The following is a 16,640-nucleotide window of genomic DNA, read 5'->3' on the forward strand; positions in this document are numbered from 1 at the left end:
TTTCATTTATTTTCAATTATTCAATATTCAAAAATTTTTATTTAAAAATTTTGATTTTATTAATTTTAAATAAATAAATAATAAATATCAAAGAAGCGTAAAAATGTTGAATGTTAAAAATGGACTTTCTAAATGTGAAAAATGTGAGATAATACAAAAGGATATACGAAAGGACATATAGAGTAAAGGAGAAAGGACAAAACATAATGGAGGTAGAAATACAGTTATCTCGGTCTCAGTGAGTTCTTGCTATAGTCGTGTTGCTTGCTCTTCTTTTCATCTTTCCTGTCATTATCTCCATCCTTGCTTGCACTTTAATTAGCTTCACTTCGAATAAGAATCCACCGCGCTCATAAAAATCCTCTTTCATGTGAACAAATACACGGCAAATATAGTAGTAACGGAATATGTAAGAAAAACAAAAAAGATATTTCATTCTACTCTTTACGATCCTCCGATAGACAAAAAAGAACTCATCCTTCATTGTAATTCAAAAATAATGAAAATCAAAGATGATTTATATATGAGTTGTTAACCTCGAAAACATGTATTCTGAATAAAAGTGCATATCAAGAGAAAAAAATGACAGGATGGAAAAAATTAAAAATTTAATATTAAATAGCGAAAAAAAAAATATAAACTGAATCATATATTTTATAATATATTTATAAAATGTAAAATATATATTTATAAATATATATGTGATATTTATATTAAATATCCATCGTTTATTAAATATCTTATAAATATAAATAAATATAATTATACTTTATGATATATTTATAAAATAGAATAAAATTCTTGTAAATAACATTAAACATTATTTTGTTTCAGAAATAAAAATTTTAAAAATAAAATTTTAAAAATGGACATGCAAGAATTGTCTTTCAATAAAATAATAAATAAGGATAAAAAATATAAAAAGGACAAATAAGAACAAAGAAAAAATAATAGTCAATATTTAGATCGAAACAAGAAAGAAGATCATGATAAAGAAAGAGGAAGAAAGGATGCTTACAAATAACACGCATGCACGTAGGAAGATCGATTCTCGAGCAATCGCGCGAGTGCGTGGGGACCAGTGTTCGCCCCCGTTGACTCGTTGACTCACTGACTCTTGACGGACTTACCGTTAACCAGCAAAAGTGAACCAAGTAAGTCGTGTCTCTGGAACTTGCGGTACTGATTGTACAGTATGCTACGTGTAGGACGATTTAAAGCTCGCTATTGTCATCGACCGAATATATACTGAAAAGATTTGTCAAAGAAAGTTCGAGCGAACGGTTTTCCCTAACCTCTCTTTAAACTTTTACCTGTAAAGGTTACTATTATAAAGGTTGGTCTGTTTATTACATCATCATTATGTAATGTTGTTATAAAGTATTATCCAATATGATGCAAAGATTTATAATTTTATTTCATATCATGTGTATTTATGTTTCAAAAATAATTTCATTTTCTCTTCTCTCGCTTTTCAATATTTCTTTTTCGTCATTATAAATTTATGAGAACTTAGTTTTATATTTATTCGTGATAAAGATTCTTTTTATATTTTGTTAATAAAAAAATTATATTGATATAATTATTTTGATATTTTATAAAATTATCATGAATTTTATAACATGGAGAATAATTTAGGTTATGATGATTTGAATTGACACGTTATTAAATGAAAATAATTTGCCATTTGGTTGGATAGTGTTGCATTGTACCGTTGCTCGTTTATTTCTATTAGGAATTTAGATCTTTTTTTGTGTATCGTTAGGAAGTATTCTCTAATTTGATATGGATATAAAATTATAAATTATTACACCGTATCACATCTCTGGATAATAGTCAACGGCGTTATGACAAATTTATGATTACGAAGCCTTGTTTTAATTCAACCATATACTTTATGGACTATTGCCTAAATTAGAATTTATTTTATATATATATTATACGTGGATAATTATATTACATATGACATTTTTAAGATATAATTGAATAAGAAATGATTTTATATATATATTAAACAAAATATTCTTTTTGAATTATTTAAGATTTTTTTAGAAAATTTTAAATATAAATGATTTTTTAAAAACTTTTGTTTTAAATGTTCACAGTAGCCTTTTTTAATTTGAAAAGATTGCACCATATGGAAGATGAGGGTAAAAAACTAAGGATCGATTTTAAGGAATTATTCGACCATTTCATTTTGAAAAAGGATAATTAAGTGGGAAATTAATCAAGGCAATCACTGAAAAAAAGGTTCCACCGAGATGAGTCTGCATACTAGATAAATTGTAATGAAGAAAAAAAATCTTAGTAAGCTTTGATTTCCGGGTTATAAATCGATTCTTCGAAGGTTCAGGAAACACGACAGTAACATATGTTCGATGCAGATGCTCGATCAACTCCTTTCAAAACACTCCTTCTTATGCTATAAAAGAGTTACTGTTCTTTTATTTATAAATCGAATAAATTTAGCAGCATGCTTTTATTAATTTAACGAAATTTTATAAAAATATTTTAATTTATTGTATATAAATTAGAATGAATAAATATAAATAGAAATAACCTTAAGTGATGTAAAAATTAAGTAATGAATCGGAATTTTTTCACAGATGTGAAAATAAAATTCTTTTTTAGTATTCAGTTTTTTTTGTAATAAAAAAAAATTGGCTTCTAATAATAATATAGTGAAAAAGTAATATTTATTTAAATTTATTAAATAATGCAAATCCTTTAAGAATTTTCATCAATTTTATAGATTTTTGTATAATAATTTACTATAATATAATTTTATTTTTAATAAATAATATTTCTTTTTATGCAAAAATAGTTTTGGATAAAAAAATTTGACTTTTGAAATAGAATAAAATAAAAAATTTAAATTTCAGCCTTTATATATAATATTTCAAAAATTAATTTTATAAAAATATTTTTTATATTCTTCTTAAAAATGGGTAAGTACTTTTCATATTGATTTCATTTCATCTTAAATAATCGTACAATTTTAATCTTTTGTTTTAATTTATATATTTCTGTAGGAAGAATTGTGAAAATAATGTAGGAACTGTAAAAGCGCAGAGACAATAGAAGTGTCCTTCGCGGTAAACCGTGTCGATTGTAATTGCATGACAGATCGACGTCATTGAGAAGAATCGGCGGACCTTGACAATGCTGGACTCCTTGACGGTACAATGTCAGTGAACCGGTCTATAGAACGATGAACGAGTGGTAACTATCAAGGATATACACATTTCGTACCGTCTAGTACGATAGTGCTCTTTATAATGTCTTTTTCGAATCTATTTTTTTAAGTTGCTATTCTATAATTCTCTTGCATGCAATATGTAATGATATATAATATTGCAAAAATTATATTAAAAATTTTATTAAATATTTAATAAAATTATATATATATATAATTTTATTAAATATAGAAATTATTTTTTCTGCTAAATCAAAAAAGTTTGGAAATAATATTCTATAGATACTTATAGTTATTTATAGTTATTTATTATCTTCCTTGATATAATATTTAATATTTTTAAATGATAGAAATAAAAAATATTTTAAAAAGTAATAAAAATTTATAAATATATTAATTAATAATTTTTGACAAAAAACAAAAATACTACAAATATTATTGATTCAATGTCTTCGGAATTATAATTATTAGTTAATATACCGAAGATAATATGCAATCAATGATTTTTTTTGTATTTTACGTTGAATTGCATTGACCATATTTTATTATGAAAACCCAATTATAAGCTTCTTAAGTACGGATAGTACCTACAATTGCGAAGAAATTCCGTTAATAGCCAGGACAATTTAAAACCGCTATGCTCTCCGTCAATGTTGCATTGAAAGTACAAGCTTTAAACGGTAAAACATTATAAAATATTTAAAAAAACTGAAAACTCTTAATCCATATTAAAAATATAAGCAAAAAATGCAAATACTAGACATAATGAACATAATGATCAATGCATTCTTTATGGATATTCAAAACAATTTGTGTAATGGATTTGTCTAATGGATTTTTGCAAATTCACTAAAATCTAGAAAATTTTAAATTCAAATCTTCATTATAAAATTGTTCGAAAATTAATTATTAATTTAAAAAGATTAAAATACAAATGTTATATATTTAATAGTTACAAACATAATAACACAATAAAAAATTTCTTGAAAAAGTTGTTTTCACGATTGTCAAAAATTACCAGATTTTTTAAAAACATCTTTTATTAATCCTGGACAAAAAAAACGGAAAGAAAAGGGTTGTAGATTTGAAAGGGTAATCCATCGTTTCTAAAACTTAACCCTTCAAACACGGATGGTTGTAAACCATTCTCGATGAATTGCCCGTCTAGGTTAATCCTTTGAGTTATAGACGGAGTCAACTTTTTCTAGGATTTTTTCCCCATCTGTTAGTAAATATTCTTAACTGAACACCATTGCTGAAATTTTTTCGAAATCTTTTTTTTCATCATTTAGATTAAAGCTTATGTTTTTTGCATTAAAGAAACCAAAAATTAAATGTGTCATAAGCGAAGTCATTTTTATAAATATCTGATGGTTTCTTGAAAAAAATTTAACCCTTTTCGTAGATTAAAGCATGTTATGAAGGTTAAATTTTTTATATTAAGGAAACCAAAAGTTAAATATGGAATTACTTTTTTTTATAAATTCTTGCTAATTCCCTAAAGAAAATTTAAGTCTTTCTATACTAGATTTCTATATAGATTAAAGCTAAATTCTATAAAACTTGTTATAAAGAATAAACTTTTTGCAAGAAATCTAAATTAAGTATATAAAAAAAATATTTTCCATAATCTCTAAAAAATTTCATCGTCAAAAGATTAATAAACAATTATATTTTTAATAAATAAATTTTTATTCGATAAATACACTTTTTCCAAGAATTCTGTCAGCTATATATTTTTTTTTTATTTATTTTTTACCAATTATAATTTTTTATTAATTTATTTAAAATATTTTTTTGTACTTATTTTATATTACATTAATTTCCTATAAGTTTTTTTTTTAATTCTTCAAATATGTAATATTATGTATATTTAATTTTCAAGAATTGCAACATTTTAATTTCTCAAAAAAATTTAATGAAAATTTATTTTTCAGCACTATATTAATGAACAGACATCAGTATTTGTAAAATAAATCAAGATTAACTGTTTATCTCATTAAAAATATTCTAAAATGAGTCAACGTAATTATTAATTATTACTAATACTATGTTATCATATCCAGAAAATCTATTCTGGCATATTCTCTTTATATATATTGAATATTAATTAAACTATCTAACCACAGTATTCATTAGAGGTGATTTTCAAGAACTCTTAATAACCATTATTAATATTTAATACTTATCTTAATAATATGTTATCATGAAATATTTATCAATATACAAATTCAATAAAAGAGGATAAAACAAGGTTAAGGTAAATGTCAAGGTAATGAAACTTACACTTATCAGGAACATTAAATACTTTCTATTTCCTTAACTTTTTAATGTTCATTTTTCATTAAATCATTAAAATATTAAATTTTTTTATAGTAAATTACAACTAATAATAATAATAAAAATAAATAATATTTTTTTTATATATATTTTAATATAATATATTCTAATTTTTAAAATTATAAAGATCAACAATAAATATAAACAATTATATTTAATTTTAACTTAAATATCATTAACTTATTTTGATTAACTCAAATGTAAAATGAACTTAAATATAACAGCAAAGTTAAGAAGTTAGATTAGATTTTCCAATTTCTCAATTTTGCAAGCAAATGCGAATAAGAGATTGAAAAAAATACAAATGAAAACGAAAATCACTTTTCCATGTTGTAACTAAAAAGATAAAAGATTTTTCTTCGTAAATCTGACAAAATTGAAAAAGAGTAAAACGTTATAGTAATGTTCAACATAAGCCTATTATTCCATACATTTTCACTTGGTTTACGTCCAGTACGTACAATAAAAATCCCACTATTATGACAATTTTCTTTCAACCAGGTTTAACTAGTAGAAAATGTCGACCGTCATAAAAAAAAGGTTCGAGTATGGCAATTCGAGAATTTTTCATGGAAAAAAATATTGTCGAAAAAAACCACCGATTCCGTTACATACAATAGGCAAGGCTTAAAAATATCGACGAAACCACGCTTTTTTCAGTTTCAGTTTTCTTCATGGTCCATCGTATGGGGCTTCCCCAAAAAATTTTCGTTTATGGTTCTGGTATATATTAGACGGCTGCAAAAATCCCGATGTGAAGAAACTGGACAGGTATATATACCTGAAAAGACTGTGTGGAAATTGAAATGATTGTGAGAAAAGATTTAGTTTCATTATTTATTACTCTTTATTATCCTTTAAGACATTATTTATGATTATTGGTTCTGTGAGTTTTATACAGGTATGTTAATTTTAAGTACAATGAAATATATTTTAAGGAATATATTAAAATATAAAAATATTAAATATAAAAAGATATAAAAAAATTATAGTTTAATATAAAGTTTTAATAATAGTTTAATATAAAGAGCTGCATTACATTATATTAATTGTAGATGGACTTATAAAAATTATGTGAAGAATTTTTATATTTTATTTTAAATATTCATTTTAAAATATTTTTTTTTATATTATTTGTGTGAATTGTATATTAATATATATATATTTAAAATATTTTATTTACATAATTATTATTTCAAAAAAGAGTTTATATGCAAAATCCAATGTATTATTTAAAAAAATATCTATTTCTATTTATTATTTATTTAAAAAATTTTGTCTTTCACTCCTCTAATGAAATAAAAAAATTAATTAAAATAATGAAATTTTCCTAACTTTTTGATATATTTTTTATTATGTTATAGAAAATTAATATTTTTAATTTTTTCCCCATTTTCTTTGTCCTCAATCATTTATTTTATAACAAATATTTGCAAAGTAATCATTTAATATTTTAATATTTTAATATTTTATCGCGCATGGTATATAAATATCATGATAAATGTTCCGCAGATCTTCATTCCAATAAACAAAATTTTCTGTAAAAATAAAAATATAATAAATAATAAAAAAATAAAAATATAATCTTACATTCAATGGAAAAATATTTTATGAAACAATCGATTTCACAAATTCATTCAAAAATAATTGAATGTTGAATAATATTTATAATATTAATAATATTTATATTTCTAGATGGAATGGAAAATCTTCATGTGAAAATATATATTGAAAAAATATGATGATATATTTAACAAACTAAAATAAAAAAAATCAGATAACCGACAGAAATTAAATTTCAGAAAGAAAAGAGAGGTTTTTTTTTTAGACCAAGGAAAAATTCTCACAAAAAATTTTCCAATCGAAATTCAATCGATTCCATTCGAAGAGGGGAAGAGACGAGGAAGAAGCGACTTCCTTCCTCCGTCCTTTGTCCTAGAGTAATGGAAAAGAAAGCGCAGGTGGGGTAGCAGGCCAGATCTCTTTTCGCTCTGCTCAAGATCTCATATTAGAGAGCATCCATCCATCCATCCATCCATCCATCGGGTCCATAGGATTTTATAGAAGCGTGGGAGAGAGGGACAGGTGGTTCGAGTTATCCTTGTGTATCCTGCGTTCTTCAGTAGCACCTTACCGTATATTCGATATTTCTGTTCCATATCCTACCTGAGCACACCTTGTGGGAAAGCTTCCTGATGCTGATTGAATCGTGGAAACCGTGAACGCGATTGATCTCGTATCCGACTAGAATAGGCGCCATGAAATTTACATAGATTCGACGAATGTTTTATGAACGGTTGAAGAAAAAGTAAATCGAAATGGAAATTGGTAAGATGAATGAATGATTTGATTTTATTCTATTTTATGGAAGAATATCAATTATTTAAAGTTTAGTTTTATTCAAATGATTGATTATTTGAATGGAAATGTATTTAAAAATGTATCTAATAATATTTGCATTTTAAAATGAAATGAATAATCTAATATAAAAATTAATAATTTATTTCCTTTGATTCATTTCTTTTACAATATTTTATTAATAATAAATTCCTCATTTTTATATTCGCAATTATCTTTCGTTAATTTTTAAAATATTCGTTCTTTTACTTTGGTAGGCAATTATCTCTTCAAAAATGATTTTACGAACGCTAAAAAGAAGTATCAACACTTACGTACCCTGTCGTTTCATGAGCCAACTTAATTTACGCTTCTCGCATGAAAGTTTAATTGCTTCTACTCTTTTCGCGAAACAGGGAATTATTCGATCAAGCGGAGAAGCGTGAAGAAGAACCTGTGCCTTGCCAATGTTTAAACTCGAGATGATTGTAGCTGTTTCTAAAAATAAACACGACATACACGTATATACGTTGGCGACCACTGAATCCTGAATGACGAAACTGAGTTCCGTTATAAATTCTTGGAAGATACTGGCATGTGACGTAATTTTACTGAATTATCGTGCAACTTTTCGACGTGACTGCAGGATAAGTATTCTCCGCATCATTTTGTTGAAAAATCTGTCGTTAAATCTTCTCTAACGAAAAATAAAATTGATCATAAAATAAAGTTATATCAAAGTTAGGATAATTTAAAAAATTAATTAAGAGATGAATTATTTCTTTTTTCAGATCAAATTATATTAATGAAGAAAATGTAAATGATTTTAGTTATAGTATATTGAATGAGATTATATCAATAATACACAATAAAATATTGTAATATTTTTCTAAAAAATGAACATGTAAAAAGTTATAACCATGATCAAATTATCATACTATCAATCTATACATTGTGAATTAATTACACAATAAATATATGGGATGGATGGATCTTTTCTTTTTCTATACAAAAATTCTTTTCTAAACAAAAAATCCAATTTTATATTTATTATAATAATAACATTTTATGTCATATTATAATAATTTAAACTTTTTAATTTTTTTTTCATTTTATTTTTTATTTTTTATTTTTTTTTCATCATAATGTAATCTCTTCTCTATTTTTAAAGGTTAAATGTACTTTAAATTGATATATTACAGAGCAAAATAGTAAAATTAATTTTTTCTTTTACAAAGATGAAATTATAAACAAGAAATTTTTACACTTCAAATTGGAAAGATGAAATACTTACTTTATACTTACTTTATGCATTTATTATTAAATATTATAAAATATATTATTAAATATTATAAAAGAATTACTTAAATAAAAATTTATTTATAAATATAATATAAAGCTGAAAAAAGTTATATCATCAGTATTTCAAAAGTTGTATAGATATCTCGCTTATAAGGGTATATTACAACGTATCGATGATTAGTTTGTTTGAACTGAGAATTAATACTTACTGAGAAAATAAATCAGGATTTAAGACCTTAAGGTAAAGCCTTTCAATGAGTTTGACTTGTATTGGACCGACAATTTACTAAATAGGTTTCTAATAACTTATAGTTGTAAATTATTTACTAATTTATTGTTAGAAATTTTCTTGGTGAGCTGTTTCAACGAAGCTTGGTTTACCCTTTCTTAATCTGGGTATTGTAATCCTGATTATATTTCAGTTTTCCAGCATAATGGATAACTCTCATTATAAAATCTATTCAACTGGAAATCTAATAAAAAAATTTGTTTAAATGCAATTATTTATTTATTGTCGATTTTCGAAAAAAAGAAAAATTTATCATTTTAATATATATATGTATGTAATTATTTATTTTGAAAGTTAATTTCTTCTAAAATGATGACTTTTTAAGTAGTATTGTATACTCTTTTTGTAAATAAATTAAATTATATTATAAATAAATTAAATTAAAAAAAATATCTTTCAATGTTTCGTTTGTGAGATTCGAGGATTAAAAATTTTCTTTCTCACGAAACTGATCTGGTTTTTGTGCCGCTATTGAAAACTCGGTTGAACGGCTCATAGAAAACGAACCCATTCAATATTCACGATCCTTTTTCTCGGCCTTAGAAAATATCTCGAACGAAACCCCTTTCCGCCAATTTCTAACGTGAACAGCGTTGTTACAACGACCCAAATTTTCCTCTTTGCAAAAGAACAACGCATATGGCGAAAAGATTTTGAAAAATGGAATCGATTTACTAGTGAAGATCTAATATTAATTCAAAACAAGAAAAATAATCGGATTGATTTCACAATTAATTTGTAACTTGTAAGAAAATCTTTAAACTTTTTTTTTTTAATTAAATTATTTTTAATCAAATATATATTATATTTGTTTAATAATATTATAATATATTATAATTATAATATTCTAATATTAATAATACAAAATTACTATTTTTCTTCAAAATTATGAATTCTTTTTTTTCTTTATCATCTTATACATATGTAGAATTTTCATAGTTAAAGGAAATTTTTGAATTTGAAACAAGTACCGTTCAATTTTCTTAAATCTTGAATGGATTTCCTGGGTCGAAAAATGACATTTGTCACGATATTCCATGTGGTTTGAGCAAGCTTCGTAATGAACGGCAAAAAAGCATGGCAGGTACGAAAAACACGAAAACGGAAATGCGTGAGACACGAATGAACGACGGCCACGAAATCCCCATAACCCTGTATTGGTCTTCTTCCCATGACCCGAATGTATTGTGGAAACGCATTCGCGTTCACGTTTCGCCCATTCTTCATGATATATACATATGTAAAAGCACATGTTGCTTTTGCAAATTATAAGGTACACACTCAGAAATATGCTTCTGTTGACATTTCTCATTCTCCATTCAGAATTAGTCGCAGAAATTCTCGAGTTAATACCTCTGATATTTCAAGGTAAAAATATTCGAATTTTGTAGTAAGATATATATTATATTTTGTATATTACATAATGTATAGATTGTTATACATTATATAATAAGAGGTTAAATATATTATACATTATATATTAAAAGATTATAAATGGAATTATTATAGATTGTAGATAGAAAAAGCTGTTATTCTATGATATACTTCTAGATTTCTTAAAGCCTGGATTTTTAGGTTAAGTTCTAAATTTTCTAAACAAAAACTTATAAGTGATTATATATTATTAATAGTGTTTAATTTAATAATATTATTAATTTATTATAATTAAATTAAATTAAATTATATTATTAAATTATTTAATAAATCATATTTTGTGTAAAGTATATATTTCTTTTAAGATAAAATAAAAAAATTCTAAATCATATAGAAACAGTTTGCAATTCGTTTAGCTGACACGAACATATTGTTTTTCGATGGAAAACAATATATATTGTCAGGATATCGTCAGGCTTTTTTTCAAAATGATTTCGTATTAAAGAAAGAAATTGTATATCAAAAAAATGCATCTTATAACGCGACATCTAAGCTTTTTGCATTTGCAAAATATAATAAAACTTCTTTCTTATATATAATATAAGTGAATACATATAAAGTAAATAAATAAATAAAATAAATAATAAATAATATAATATAAATAAATAAATTTCTTTTATATATAGAAAAAATTATAATAATGTAAATATTGTTGCAAAACATTGAAAAAAAAATTCTATTTTATAGATTTTTAAAAAAAAATTGGAATGTGCTAGTATTTTTATTCAGCAATATAAGTACATATATCTTTCATTCTAAATAAATGTATAATAACCTCTTTGTCGCAACATGTAATTTGTCGCAACAAATAACATAACCCACAAAGTCATAATTTCATGGCAATCAAATTGAAAGATATTATATTGTATTTAAAATTTATAGATTTGAATTTTCATTGAATTTCATTCATCATCAAATTATATTCTCAAACAATATTTGAATTTAAATTATAATTAAGTATAGATTTATTTCTGTTCAATATTTAATTTTTTATCTTATAATATATATAGAGTGTTAATGTATTCATGAAATATTTTTGATGAATCTATACTAGAGACAAAGCAAATACAAAAATTGATATACAAAAACGAAATAGAAATGGAATTAGATAAATATTTTTGTCACGCTATTTTTGTCGATAAATTAACATAAAATTAATTTATCTTATATAAATTATCCTATAAATTAATTAAGACTCAATTAATATTTTTAAATATTAACTTTTATATTAAAAATAAAAAATTTTTTATGACATGGAGAAAAATGAATAAATGACAAAAACTGTTGTAAAAAATTATTATAATCATTATTTTATTTAAGTTAAAACTATAAAAGATTATTAAAAGAATAAAAGTTCGCTTAAAATTTTAGCTACAAAAAAATGGATCTAAAATATTAATTATAAAATATTTAAAAGTGAAATCGATAATCAAATAATGAGTAAACGTTCGAAATGATTTGAACTTTCCAAGATTGAAGATTCGAATTACTTCGAATATAATTCGAAGTCTAAAAATTTTGCAAAGCATCTTATAATAACTTTCAAAAATTCTAGATTTTCAATTATATTCGAAATGATCTGAATTTTTCGTCACATTTAAAAGTGTTTCAAATCCCATCATTGCAAATGATTATAATTATTATCACTAATAATAATAATGAGCCCTTCGAGAGTCGGCAGAAAACTTGAGTCACCGAAGGCAGCCGAAGGTGAGCATGCGTCGCAGGGCCAACCGAGTTTAGCCGAGACAAGGCGAAACGAACCGAACGAATCAAACGAACCAAGCGAAGCGACGTGGATACAAGAGCGTTGTTAGGTCATTGACTGCCGGTGGCCACCGATCCGCGAGTATCCAAGGACAGCCGCTCCGACGCCTCGCGATCTCTTTCTCTCTCTACCCATTTTCCCGTTCTTCCGACCTCTCTTTCTTTGATTCTCTTTTCCTTCTATTCGGTCTTATCATCTCATTTCATTCTGTTCCGTTTAGAAAAAAGCTATTGGTAAGAATTATTTCATTTCATTTTATTAATTGACTTTGGAATTTATAATTAGAAAAGCGATTTTCAAATGTTGTGATGCAATAAATGTTCACGAAAGTAAATTCAATATAACCAATTTTAGTTAACCTCTAATTGTTGTTGTAGGATGAATATCGTATGATATTAAAAGTTTGCAATTGACTAATGATAGTAAGTATCCCAGTAATCTTTAATAAATGTAAGTATTTCTTTATTTTTCATATAATAAATTGTAGAATAAGTAGAAAATGATTAGTTAAAAGTTATATGTATATAAAATTTAATACAAAAAGATAGATTAGTAATGGATGTATTTATGATTTATGCATTATGGATTCCAATTTTCTTTTTCCACCATTTTTTTACTTTTCTTCTTTATAATTAATATACCACGTTAAGAATTTTTTTTCTCGTGTGTGATTCGCAAGAATTTCTATAATCCACGTTTACAATTCTTCGCACTTGGGCCACGCATCGTCGCATTTATGTCCTCGATCGTTGCTCGCGGAATTCTTGATAGAACGATGAATTGTTCCAATTTTTAACTTTTTTTTTTTAAAATCTACTAGATTTTAAATTTTATATTTTTATATGCTTGACATTGAGAAAAAAATTTCAATAATATTTAAAACCGAATGCGAAACAAAGAGAAAGTAATTAAGGAATCATATTGAATATAATGTTTAATTAAATGAAAAGTAAAAAATTGAGTGAAATATGCTATTTAGTGTTAAAAATAATCTAAATTAACTATATTTATTGATATTAACAATATTATTGATCCTACAAAATTTTTAAAAGTTAACAAATTATTTTCTATGAATTATGATCTTAAGAAACAAGAATCTTATAAAAGAGGAAAAAAAGAAAATAAAATTATTATTCTTATAATTCTTAAATATTTGTCAAAATGACATTCTATAATTTTTTTTCTTTACTAATATACATATAAGTAAAAGTAATAAAACTATTTTTCTACTTATTTTTTAAAGCCTATAAAAATTTAGTTATTTAGTTTTTAGTTAATAATTATTTTAAATTCATATAGAATTTTCAAAGTAAAAATCAAAGTAAAAATTATTATTTTGTTCTGTAATTTTTTCAGGAAGAAAAACATGTTCAAAATATAGTCTTTGAATCATTCAAGAATATATATTATATCGTATTATTGGAATACTTGAATGCGAATATACTCATATGACTTCAAATAAAACTAAATTACAGAAATTGTGTCGTAAAATTTTCAAGCGTATAATAATCAGCTTCAGCTAATAGAACAAGTTAAAGAGTGAAATTTGGTATACAAGAATCTTTTCAGAATTTAAATATTTCTTTTTATCTTTAACTTACGTTTACAATCGATTCGAAGGTAATATATAATTCTTCTTCGATGGCATGAACCTTGTCCCTCAACTTGGATGATCATTTGATCCTAATAAAATATGATTGTACAATTTCGTTGCAAGATATCCAATGATAGCAATAATAAATGGAAGATTTTCCAAAAGCTGACAGAATATAAATGCACAGAAATTTATTATTTTCGATGAGGTATGAAATTTTTGTTCTTAATTATATCATTTACTATAGGCTATAAGAATTAAAACCATCGTTATATATTTTTTTATATTTTTGATCAAGTATTACAATTATAAAATGTGAATCGATATATAATAAAAATGCACAAAAAATGGGAATCCGGAATTGTCTTAAAATTTTTAATCAAAAAAATAAAAAATTATTAAAATGAAATATAGAAATAAAAATATATTTATTTGCAAAAGGATTAAGATGGTTTATGAAAAATAATTATGAAAATCGTTATTAAAATAATATTTTATAAATTTAAATTTATATTATTAAGTTTAAACAATATTAGAAAAACAATATTCTATTATTGATATTGATTATCGATATGATATATGATAACAATTTTCAACAGATTTTCAATATTAAACAAAGAACCATGAATAAAAACAATTACAATTACGAAATGAATTTGTCTGAGAAATATGTGAATTTACCGTAATTGGACATGATCCAATTGTTCTAAACACATACCTTTTTATTCAGACCATCCCCAATGGAGAATGAATCCTTTATAGCAAAAATGTTTCTTTGGTTAATCGTAAGCCAATTCGCGAAGGTCGACTTTGGCTAAGGAGATTGGAAAACATACTGGTCACACTACTGCTATTCCTTTTGCTGCTTTCTAGCACTCTGTCCGCGGAGCATCTACACATACGATGGCCTTGACCGTTTTCTCCGTGTGTGATACTAACAGTTACACACGCTTATATATAGGATGATGGAAAAAAAAGAATTAATAAAATTTAAAAATAGATGATTGCACACTAAATAAAGAAAAAAATTTTGGTATAACATAGATTGAAAAATTAATATTTTTAAAGTTATAATTAATTATTCAAGAATTATCGTAATATATATATATATATATAAAGTATCAAGTATATGTGTGAATGAAAAAAAAAATATATAAAAAATTTTCTATCAAAAGAATAATATAATGATAATATGGTAATGGATATAATAATATGATAATATGATGATGATGATAATATAATGATATAAAAAATGATTAATTTAGATTGTATTAAAAATTTAAAGATTAAAAGTCGTATTAAAAGTTTATTCAAGAATAAATCCAAATAAAAGAATGAACACTTTTTTTAAAACATTTATTTATATTTTCTAATAAGTAATATTTGATAAATAGAAACGAAATATAATTGTTTTGAGTTTCTAAATAATATATTTATAAATTTAAAATTTATCTAATTGAATTAGAATCTAATTTATAATAATTCAACTGATATAAATAAAATAAAATGTGATTGAACTTAACCTAACTTAATCAATATATTTCGTATAAAAATGATAAAAATATACAAACTTATAAAAATATTTAAAAAAAAGTAATGTTTTTAATTTAATCTTAAATAGAATTAATGAAAATTCTTAACTATAAATAATAATCGTTAACAATCATTAAAAATTTTTCGATCACTCTATAAAATCATATATATGAATAAGTGTTTAATTGCAGGCTCACAATCAAGATCACTGTTGTCCCGATATATAAGTGAGAATCTTCAGTTTGTGTAATTTTGCACCAGAATTTTGATCGTTTGAAATGAAGAAAGTAATGCAGGCAAAAAATGACTCACTGCACAAGCAAAAGGTTGGAGACCTATGATCGTACAAGGTTATGTCCAAATAAGACTATATTTTTCATTAAATGTTAATATGTATTTTTCCATCTTCAATTCCTTATTCGATAATAAAAATAATAAATGATTTTGCAGCAAGAGAAGGACAGATCTACTTGTGTGTGTATCAAGCAACAATTTTGGTGATAAAATTATTGCTTTGAGTTAACTTGAAAATTAATTAAAAAAAAAATATTTAATTGCAAAAATATATATATATTTCTACATAACATATAATAGTTATTGAATTGATAAGTCTTTATTTCAATTTTTAATTTGTCTTTTGCACTAAAGTAAAGTATCAAAAAAATTATTATAACAATAAAATATGCAATTTTATTAATTTATTTTTATTTTATTAATTGCAATAATCGTTTTCTATTAATTAAAATCTTGTCAATCGATAGAAAATAGAATTAGATAAGAGATATAATTTGATTAATAATTGAATAATTATGATTAATTATGATTAATGTAAGATCATGCTATTAAT

The 16,640-nt window shown here is 23.8% G+C and overlaps 4 long non-coding RNA genes across 5 annotated transcripts; all 4 read left to right on the forward strand.

Annotated features, from left to right (window-relative positions):
• The first annotated feature begins 913 nt into the window (after positions 1–913).
• LOC102676855 lies at positions 914–3,073 on the forward strand. The gene is made up of 2 exons (XR_004149726.1): positions 914–1,154; positions 3,033–3,073. It is a non-coding gene; the product is annotated as an uncharacterized LOC102676855 (long non-coding RNA).
• A 647-nt stretch (positions 3,074–3,720) lies between these two features.
• On the forward strand, positions 3,721–5,212 carry LOC116185020. Its single transcript, XR_004149725.1, has 2 exons — positions 3,721–3,876; positions 5,134–5,212. It is a non-coding gene; the product is annotated as an uncharacterized LOC116185020 (long non-coding RNA).
• Positions 5,213–5,844: 632 nt separating this feature from the next.
• Positions 5,845–8,393, forward strand: LOC102676952. 2 transcript variants are annotated; one of them, XR_421095.2, is made up of 4 exons: positions 5,845–5,989; positions 6,203–6,307; positions 7,365–7,864; positions 8,152–8,393. It is a non-coding gene; the product is annotated as an uncharacterized LOC102676952 (long non-coding RNA). The 2 variants fall into 2 exon arrangements; XR_004149727.1 differs by lacking the exons at positions 5,845–5,989; positions 6,203–6,307 and adding an exon at positions 6,385–6,437.
• A 3,919-nt stretch (positions 8,394–12,312) lies between these two features.
• On the forward strand, positions 12,313–14,598 carry LOC102677044. Its single transcript, XR_421096.2, has 4 exons — positions 12,313–12,899; positions 13,044–13,116; positions 14,023–14,468; positions 14,559–14,598. It is a non-coding gene; the product is annotated as an uncharacterized LOC102677044 (long non-coding RNA).
• Positions 14,599–16,640: the final 2,042 nt, after the last annotated feature.

This window comes from Apis dorsata, unplaced genomic scaffold, assembly GCF_000469605.1.
Source record: "Apis dorsata unplaced genomic scaffold, Apis dorsata 1.3 scaffold_85, whole genome shotgun sequence".
In the NCBI taxonomy this organism is placed as follows: Eukaryota; Metazoa; Arthropoda; class Insecta; order Hymenoptera; family Apidae; genus Apis; species Apis dorsata.